Source organism: Chrysochloris asiatica, unplaced genomic scaffold (assembly GCF_000296735.1).
Source record: "Chrysochloris asiatica unplaced genomic scaffold, ChrAsi1.0 scaffold00036, whole genome shotgun sequence".
NCBI lineage: Eukaryota > Metazoa > Chordata > Mammalia > Afrosoricida > Chrysochloridae > Chrysochloris > Chrysochloris asiatica.
Genome location: NW_006408554.1, coordinates 20,158,166 through 20,168,067, shown reverse-complemented (window position 1 = coordinate 20,168,067; position 9,902 = coordinate 20,158,166). Strand labels below are relative to the sequence as shown.

Here is a 9,902-nt window from a genome sequence, read left to right as displayed (position 1 = left end):
CATCTTTCTCCCGCGGAGCGGCTGGTAGTTTCCAACTGCTGACCTTAAGGTTCGCAGCCCGATTCGTAACCACTACGCTACCAGAGCTCCTTATAAATGTATATATATATATATACACACACACACACACATACATTTATTTCACTGGTTTTGCTTCTCTAGAAAACCCAGCCTAAGACAGGGACTATTGCAAATAAAAATACTATGTATAGGACTTTATGAGAACATAATTTTCATTTCTCTGAGATGCTGGGTTATATGGTAATTGCATGTTTAGTCTTTTAAGAAACTGCCAAATTGTTTCTTTACACATACCATTTTATAGACCCACCAGCAACCTATGAGTACTTCAGGCTCTCTGAAATCTTGCAACTGTTTTGTCTTAGCTATATTTTTTTTATACTGGCCATAATAATGTGTATTGTGAGACCTCATTATCATTTACATTTGCATATCCCTAATGGCTAAAGAAGGAGCTCTGAGAGCATAATGGTTATGAGTCAGCCTGCTAATCCTACAGTCAGCAGTTCAAAACTACCAGCGGTTCTGCAGGATAAATATGATGCTTTCTGCTCTGGCAAAGATTTACAACCTTGGAAACCCTATGCAGGGTCACTATGAGTCAGAATCAACTCAACAGCACATAACCACCACTAGGGAATGTGGTGGCTCTGTCTGATAAAAACTGGACTGCCAACCACAAGGTCAGTGGTTCAAGCCCACCAGCTACTCCACAGGGCAGTATATCTTTGTTCCCGCAAAGATACACAACTTTGGGAACCTTATACAAGGTCACTAGACTTAGAATTGACTCCATGGTACTTAACAACAATGGCAAAATATATTGAACATCTAGAGCCATTCCTAGGAAACCTTCCACAGGGTTGCAGAGTTGGAACCAACTCAATGGCACTTATCAACAATATGCCATTTTTCTACAATTTATCTTCTTCAGTGAATTTTCTCTTCATATCTTTTGCAGATTAGCTAAATGAATTGTTTTGAGAGTTCTGAGAGCTCATTATGCATTCTAGATAGTTGTTTGTTGTTATTGGGTGCCATCAAGCTGATACCGACTCATAGCAATCCTATGCACAACAGAACAAAAAACTGCCTGGGGTAGGTTTTTTTTTTTTTTTTTTGTATATTTGTAAATATGCGATTTGCAAATATTGTTTACCTTGTCTTTTCATCCACTAGACAGGGTGTCTAGTTTTTTTTTTTGTTTTTTTTTTTTGTATATTTGTAAATATGCGATTTGCAAATATTGTTTACCTTGTCTTTTCATCCATTAGACAGGGTGTCTAGTAAAGTGAACTTCTAACTGGGGTAGAATCTAACTTAGCAATTGTTCTTTTTATAGATTGTGCTTTTGGTGTCACTGCTACCTTAGGTTCTGAAGATTATTTCTTTTATCCACTAAAAGTTTTATAGTTTTCCATTTTATATGTAAACCTGTGATCCATCTGGAGTTATTTTTTAAAATAAAGTACGATAACTAAATTGAGTGCTTTGTTGTTGGGTTATTTTGTTTGTTTGTTTGTTTGGGGTTTTTTTTTTGGTGTTTTTGCCAACAGATACCCAATTGCCTCAGCACTGTTTGTTGAAAAGGCTATCCTTACACTTGATTGACTTTATTTTGCACTTTTGTTAAAAGGCACACGGGCTATTTTGTATTTCTGAGTGGAGTTCCTGGGTGGCACAATGATTAATTAATACAGTCAGCAATTAACTGAAAGGCTGGAACTTCTAGCTCACACAGAGGTACACTGAAAGTAAGGCCTGTCAATGTATATCTGAAAAATTAGTTACTGAGAACCCCATGGAATACAGTTTACTCTGGCAGACATGGTGAACTGACTGGCAGCAGCTGGTATTTCTGGGTACTCTGTTCTTTTCCATTATCAGTGTTTCTAATCCTCTGCCAACAGCACACAGTCAACGACTACTACAATCAAGTCCACCATCACCAGTTGCTGTAAAGTCATTATCTGACACATAGCAAGCCCTATGTCAGAGTACGACTGTGATTCATGATTTTTCAATGGCTGATTTTTCAGACATAGACAGTCAGGCCTTTCTTCCAAAGCACTTCAGTGTGAACTGGAACCTCCATCTTTCAGTTAACAGCCAAAGTTTATTATCCATTTGCATCACCCAGGGACTCTGCAGCTATATGAGAGGACTTCAGTAAGTTCGTGGACAAATGGAATTGAAAACAACAGCACTTAAGAACAACAACAACTTTCTTAAATTGGGAAGCTTATTTCTATTTTCAGATTGCCAAAGATTATTTTATCATGAATGAGTGTTTTATCAAGTGCTTTTTCTCCATCAATTAATACAATTATATATTTCTTTTTATGTTGTTGAATCAATCTTGGAAAACTGTAATGTATCCCAGATGGCCATATACACAGTTTTTTTCAGATACTGTTGGATGTATTTTACTAATACTTTGTTGAGAATTTTGATATTTAAGTTCATGAGAGATATCAGTCTATGGCTTTCTTTATTTGTACTGGGTTCAAAGTAATTCAAGCCTCATGAAATGAATTTTAAAGTGTTCCCTCCTAACCATTTTCTGGAATAAATTGTCTAAAAATTATTTCAATACCCTAAAAGCATGGTTGAATCCTACAGTAACTGAGCATCTATGCCTGGAAACATTTTCAAAAGTTTTTTAGTTTTTAACTCGAGTCCATTAACAATGATAGAACTATTTAGGTTTTTCATTTAATCTTTTTATGATCTGATATGCTGGTTTTCTAAGTACGAGTCCATTTTTTTAAGTTGATAAATTTAAGTGCATAAAGTTACTCCTTATATTTGCCCATTACTATATTTGCAATGGGAGTCCTGGTGTAGCACTGTGGGTTAATGTGCCAGACTGCAAAGCTGTTTGAAATGCAAGGTCGGTGATTCAAGCTCACCAGCTGCTCCTCAGAAACCTTATACAAGGTCGCTATGGGTCGGAACCAACTTGACGGCACTTCCACAACAAAACAACAACAACAACATACTTGCAATGGAAAATTAATCTTTTTATTCCTGATATTAGTGGTTTGTGCCTCTATTTTTCTTTTTTCATCAATCAGGAAAGTTTATTGATTATATTGATTTTTTTTTTAAGAATCAGCTTTTGATTTCATTGATTTGCTCAATATTATGGTTTCAATTTCTGCTTACTTTTATCAGCTTTTTAGTATTTATTTATGTTTGCTTTGAGTTTATTTTGACCTTTTTTCAAGTTCTTAAGAACTTAGATTACAGTTTCTTACAATCTGCAGCTAAAGTCAAACTAATTGATTCACCACATTAGAATTTCATAACCTGAAGTGTTATTTTTAGAGCTATTGAGTTCATTTCTTTCTTTTTTTTTTTTCCCCTGCCTCAGGTTTATTTGTATAAATACCACAGAAGGACACCAGTTTCCTGCAGATGGCAGTACAGGGGGTCACTCTAATCCCTCTGTCCTCAGATAGAGAATTTTACTCCATATCTGTGGGGGACTGGGCACTTCTGAGAGTCTGACCTGAGTTGAGGCCTTAACTGGAGCTTCAGCCTTACTTTGAGCCTTTTCCTTGGCACTCTGGCCAGCAGAGCCTCATAACTCACCAATGTGTGCTAATGTATACTTCTCAGGCTTGGGGTGGACAATGAAGGCCAGGAGATTGAGCTTAGCTTGAGGTTGACACCCTTGCGATCTTAAATTGGACTTCCATGGGCTTTACAAGAGTTTGAAAGCCACAGCACTCGGCACATGTACCCATGGCCTTGGCATTGTTGGCCTGCATCTTCTCCAGGCCCTTTTTGTACTTCTTGTCAAAAAGCATGTTTCTCAGAAACTTGTAGTCTACCCCATTAAGAGATTCATCCAGTTGTGATCAGGATTTCTTGATGGTATTTTTGTTCCATTTTCAGGACTGGTTGCACCTGGTGTGGTTCTTGGACTTGGCCACATCTTGAGTCACCTTCTGTTCCCAGCACACCAGTACAGAAGAGAGAGAATACCATGAGTCAATCTTAACTCACAGTGACCTCATGTGACCAAGTAGAACCGTCGCATGGAACTTTCTTGGCTATTATGTTTACAGGAGCAGATCACTAATCTTTCTCCCATGGAGCCACTGGGTTAGTTTGAACTGCCAGTATTTCAGCTAGCAGTCAAGTACCTAACCATTTCACTACCAGGACTCCTTTAGCCTAAAGCTGTCGTTGCTAAGTGCTGTCGAGTCAGTTCAAACTCATAACAACCCTGTATGTGGTTTTCAAGGAGCAGCTGGTGAGTTTGAATTACCAACCTTGTGATTTGGCAGTCCAGTGCTTATTCTATAGCACCACACCAGGACTCCTAGTCTAAAGTAGTACAGTTCTTATTTCATGGGTCATAAACGTATTTCTCAAGTCAGGCTGTTTTTCAAAACCTCAAAGTTATGAGGTGAGAAAGCTAAATCAAAGACACACAGGAAACTTTTAATTTCCAAGACAGGGCAGGAAGAATAGTGTGGACGGTGACAGAGTTGAGAGGCAGGTATCTCAAAATGCTTATTTCACATTGTTTTGATATTTTTAATACATGCCTACCTAAACTATATAATTATTATTTTTTTAAAATAAATCAAAGGATAAGGAGCCCTGGTGGCAGAGTGGGTTACGCGTTGGGCTGCTGAAGACAAAAGTCAGCGGTTCAAATCCATCAGCTACTCCGTGGGAGAAAGATAAGGCTTTCTTCCCCTGTAAAGATGTAGAGCCTCAGAAACCCTACTATACAGGGCCGCCGTGAATCAGAACCAAGTCAACAGCATACAGCGGTAGCAGCAGCACATCAAAAGATGTATTAGTCTTATACCAACTTTGCAAAACAATCAACATTAATATAATACCTTCCTTGGGTCTAGGGGATAATTCATGGTGTTTTTCTGTAATGCTCTTTTTTTCAGCTATTAGCACCTGTAGGCAAAAGAAAATAAAGTATTCTTTCAGTGACAAGGGCTAAAAGCTATGATATATAACAAATTCAGAACATTAAACTACACTCCTTAATGTATTCATGATCATAAATATGACTTTGACTACCTGAAGGGCAGTCATTACCAACTGTACCCAAAAATCTTTAGTTTATAATAGCACTTCTCTAATGTTATAAATACTTCAAAGTTACGGCATATAAACAAGTTACCCAGAATATCTCAATTGTCAAACACTCTAAAAATGTAAAGATTTCATAAATGTAGCTCTTAAGAAAAGTAGTGTGGACAGCAGTATGATTTTCTGAGAACATTGCCAGTGTACATCCTCCATTTAAAAACAAGAAGATAGAAAGATTCTACATGGTCTAAAGAGGTGGATTACTAAATTTCCATAATTACAAAAGGAATTCAAAGAAGAGGATGTACACCCATTCCAATATTCTGAAAGAAAAGATGAAAGGGAACTCCAAACAACTATAATTACAGTGGCCTTTAGACTCAGGAATCTAGTTGTTGTTTAAGTGTCTTCAAGTGGATCCCTGTGTAGGTTTTCCAAGGTCTTTCCCTGGGACCAGAAAGTCTCTTCTTTCTCCCTCAGAGTGTCTGATGGGCTCAACCGCAGACCTTGTGGTTCACAGTCTAGTGCTTATCCTACAGAGCCATTGTGCTCGCCCAGGAATCTAGTAGGATTTATTATTTGGTTCAGGGAAAATATATTTGCAACTACTTTACCGGAGTTCCAGAAGTGTCCTGAAATCCATCTCCACATCTGAGCCAAGCTTCAGAAAGGGAGGCAGCTGCTGCCACACTCTTGAGATTTCCCTTTCTGAGTTGTAGTTGTCTCTCTCTTGGAAAAAATGGGTATTCTATATCCAAATTCTTTTTTCTCTGCAGAGATGATTTTTAAAGAGGGAGAAGGAGATCAATTTCATTAAATATACATTAAATTAACAATGGAAATCCAGGAAGATGACAGGGTGAAAGCATAGTTTCTTAATGTCAATGAACCCTCAAACCAAACTAAATAAATAGCAATTAGGCAGCAAACCCCAAACACACAGATAATTCTTAAACTAGTTAACAAATTCCAAAATACAATACTCATAAGCCCTGTATGATCAGCTGTATGAGAAAAGTAAAGGAAAACAATGGAACCAAGGGCAGAATTGAGAAAAGGAGAGCCGTATCATGGACAGTAGACATTAAGCAGTAAAAAGAGCAAGACAACTTGTGGAAAGGGGGAGCCTAGGACTTTCGGTGTGGTGCTGTAGGACATGCCTAAGACTGCAAGGTTGGTTTGAAGCACAAGGTCAGCGGCTCATTCACCAGTTGCTCCTTGGAAACCCTAGACTGGGTCACTACAAGTCAGAAGTGACTCTACTGCATGTTAACAACAGCAACAAGAACACCAAAGGGGTGGAAACAACTTATGAAATCTTAAACAGGCTGTTAGGGAGCCCTCCCAAAAGATGGCCTCATACAAAAGAGAAACTGTAAAGAGAAACTTAACAACCCAGAGACAACAAAACAAAGCAAAAACCCCCACAAAAACACAAAAAAGCGAGATCAGTGGAGGAGAACAAAACTACGAAATGATAATAAATAAGCAAGTGGCTACATTTTTGCATACTTAAAAAAAAAAAGAAATTAGAAAAACTAACCTGAATTCTTCCTCCTTCTAAAAATTTAGACAAGCATGATATAAAATGATCTACAAAAAAAAGTATATAAATCCCACCCTCAAGCATTTATCCATACAAAATAAAAATGTGTCCACAAACTTGGACCCCTAACCAGAGAAGCAGCAACACCAGAGGTGATGGCTTGGAGAGATTGAGCAGCTGAGGACTCTACACTCATGGAAAGAGAAAGGCTGTGTGCTGGCAGCCAGGAGGCTGGCTTGCAGAATGGGCCCTTTAGTTGTTTAACAGTGTTTTTGTGTACATAAAAAACAAAACAAACAAAAACACCCACAAAGGGAATAGAAGCAAATACTATTAAATGATAATGTATGGAGGGGATTGTAATCATTGCAATGAAACAAAATACGGTAGGATGGGTGTAAAATCAATGTTCTCTCAAGTAAACTATCAATCAATTCACAATAAAGGCTTAAAAAAAAATTTTTTTTTAAGTGACTACAAAAAGACCTGTAGAGGAATCTCCATAGCAACTTTATTCTCAGTAGTGCCAAACTGAAACAACACAAATCTGTCATCAAGAGAATGGTTAACCATATTACAGTCTATTCATTCATACAGTGTAATACTATTCTTTAATAAAAATAAACAAACTACTAATAAATTTAACAGCATGATGAATCACACAGAACATTATGAAGAATTTTTTAAAAAGTTGACACAAAAGAATATGTGTTAGGAAGTTACATAAAGTTCCAGAGCAGTTCTAATTCAAGCTAAAACAATTATTAACAATTATTTCCTCTACGGACAGCATGACAGCCATGACTTGTCAGGGAGATGAAAAATGTTCAATCTTTTATAAGGATGTGGTTACACTTAGGCTGCTTCTGAAAGGTCACCCATTCAAACGTACCATCAAATGCACCATAGGAGAAAGATGAGGTTGCCTGCTCATTTAGTTTTAGTCTCAGAAACCCAACTGACTTAGGGACAATGGGTTTGTTTTTTTGTTTGGGATGACAGGTGATAATTACACTATATATACAGCCTTGGAAATCCTATATAGAGTGTCATTGTGAGTCAGAATACACTCGATGGCACTGGGTTTGGTTTGGTTTAGAATTGCAAGTCTATTTTTCAGAATTGTATAACTAAGATGTGTGCATGCAATTATGCAAATTTTATCTTAAAAAAACCCCACTGGGATATGGAAGTAGATAGAGTTACAGATGAAAGAATGGCAGAACTTTTATGATTGTTGAAGCTGGTGGTTGAATACATTTGGGTTATTTATACTATTTTGTTTGTTGTTGTTAAGTATCACTGAGTCATTTCCGACTCATAGCAACCCTGTATAGTGTTTCCAAGGAGTGACTAGTGAGATTTAACCGCTAAGTTTGCAGTTCAAACCAACTTTGCAGTCCAGCGCATTATCCCGCAGCACCACACCAGGACTCCATTCCCATAATAAAACATTAAAAATCATGAAAGAATTATAAAGTCCCATTCAAAATTATTACTGGAAAAAGAAAAGTAAGGAGAACAGAATAACATCTCAAAACACATTTAAAATGAAACAATATATGATAGGACGAATGTAAAGCTAATGTTCTCCCATATAAACTATCACATAATTCACAATAAAACACTAAAAACACACACACACGCACAATTAAAGCATACTCATACAGCAGATCAAACTGTAATCTACTAATTCAAAACTCAGACAAGAATTCTATTATTCAAACCAAAAAGGAGTTAAAAGTTTGAAGATTCAGAAATCAAATTAAAAGTTAATTCAGATATAAAGATTAAGCCAGAAAAAAATCTAAGAATAAATACCTTGAAATTGTTTTATAAGAAATAAAAGATGAAAAAATAAGAAAATTTTAATGATTTCCTGCTTGCCAAATAAAGAAAAGATAAAAGCATTCAAGAGATATACAGGTTGATAAAGATTTTGTCTGGATTCAACACATAGACAACGGGAGTCTCTGAAAAGCAAACCCCCACAAAATGGGAACAAACACTTCTAAAAACTGTTGTTGTTAAGTGCCATTGAGTTGGTTCTAACATAGTGACCCTGTATAGGGTTTCCAAGGAGCGGCTGGTGAACTTGAACCACCAACCTTGCAGTTCAAACGGCTTTGCAGTCTGGCACATTAACCCACAGCAACACACCAGGACTCCTGGTTCGACTGAAACTACAGTTCAACAAATCCTTCCGAAAGAAATCGTAAAGTTTATAACAAACATGGGTACAAACAGCCAAAATAATCTTCAAAAATGAGAAAAAATAAGACTCTAACTTCCAACCTCGGACATAATACAACATTACAGTAATTACAATGTCTGGTTCCAACTTATAGCAACCCTGCATAGGGTTTCTGAGCCTGTAAATCTTTATAGGAGCAGAAAGTCTCATTTTTCTCCTATGGAAAGGCTGGTAGTTTTCAACTGCTGACATTGACTTGTAACCACAATGCTATGTTATTGTTTTTAGGTGCCATTGAGGTGGTACTGACTCATAGAGGCCCTATGCACAACAGAACTAAACACTGCCCAGTCCTGGGCTTACCTCACAATTGCTGCTACACTTGAGCCCATTGCTGCTGCCACTGTGCCAATCCATCTCATTGGGAGGGCGGGGGGGTCTTCCTCTTTTTCTCCGATCCTCCACTTTACCAAACACGATATCCTTCTCCAGTGCCTGGTCTCTCCTGACAACATGTCCGAAGTATGAAAGACAAAGTTTGGCCATCCTGGCTTCCAAGGAGCACCCTGGCTGTACTTCTTCCAATAAAGATCTGTTGGTTCTTTTGGCAGCCCATGGCACTTTCAATATTCTCCTCCAACACCGTAACTCAAAAGCATCAATTCTTCCATGGTCTTCTTTATTCACTATCCAATTTTCGCATGCATATAAGGTTAGTGAAAACACCATGGCTTGAGTCAGGAGCACCTTAGTCCTCAAACTGACATCTTTGTTCTTCAACCCTTTAATGAGGTCTTATGCAGTAGATCTGCCTAAAGCAATATGTTGTTTGATTTCCTGACTGCTGCTTCCGTGAGTATTGATGTTTGATCTGAACAAAATGAAGGGTTTTTTTGTTTTGTTTTGTTTTTTTCTTGTAAAAAGGTATCTATTTGGCTTTTAATACAGAACGACTCAGAAATACAGGAAGGAATATCATACAAGCCAGTTACCCACTAAAAAAAAAAAAAAAAAAAAAAAAAAGCAACATTCTTTGAAAAAACATTTTAGCCACATTCTCTGTCTTCCACC

At 37.4% G+C, this 9,902-nt stretch overlaps 1 pseudogene; it reads right to left on the bottom strand.

Moving 5' to 3' along the window:
- Positions 1–9,902, bottom strand: part of LOC102842198 — a 107,850-nt pseudogene that overhangs the window by 97,419 nt on the left and 529 nt on the right.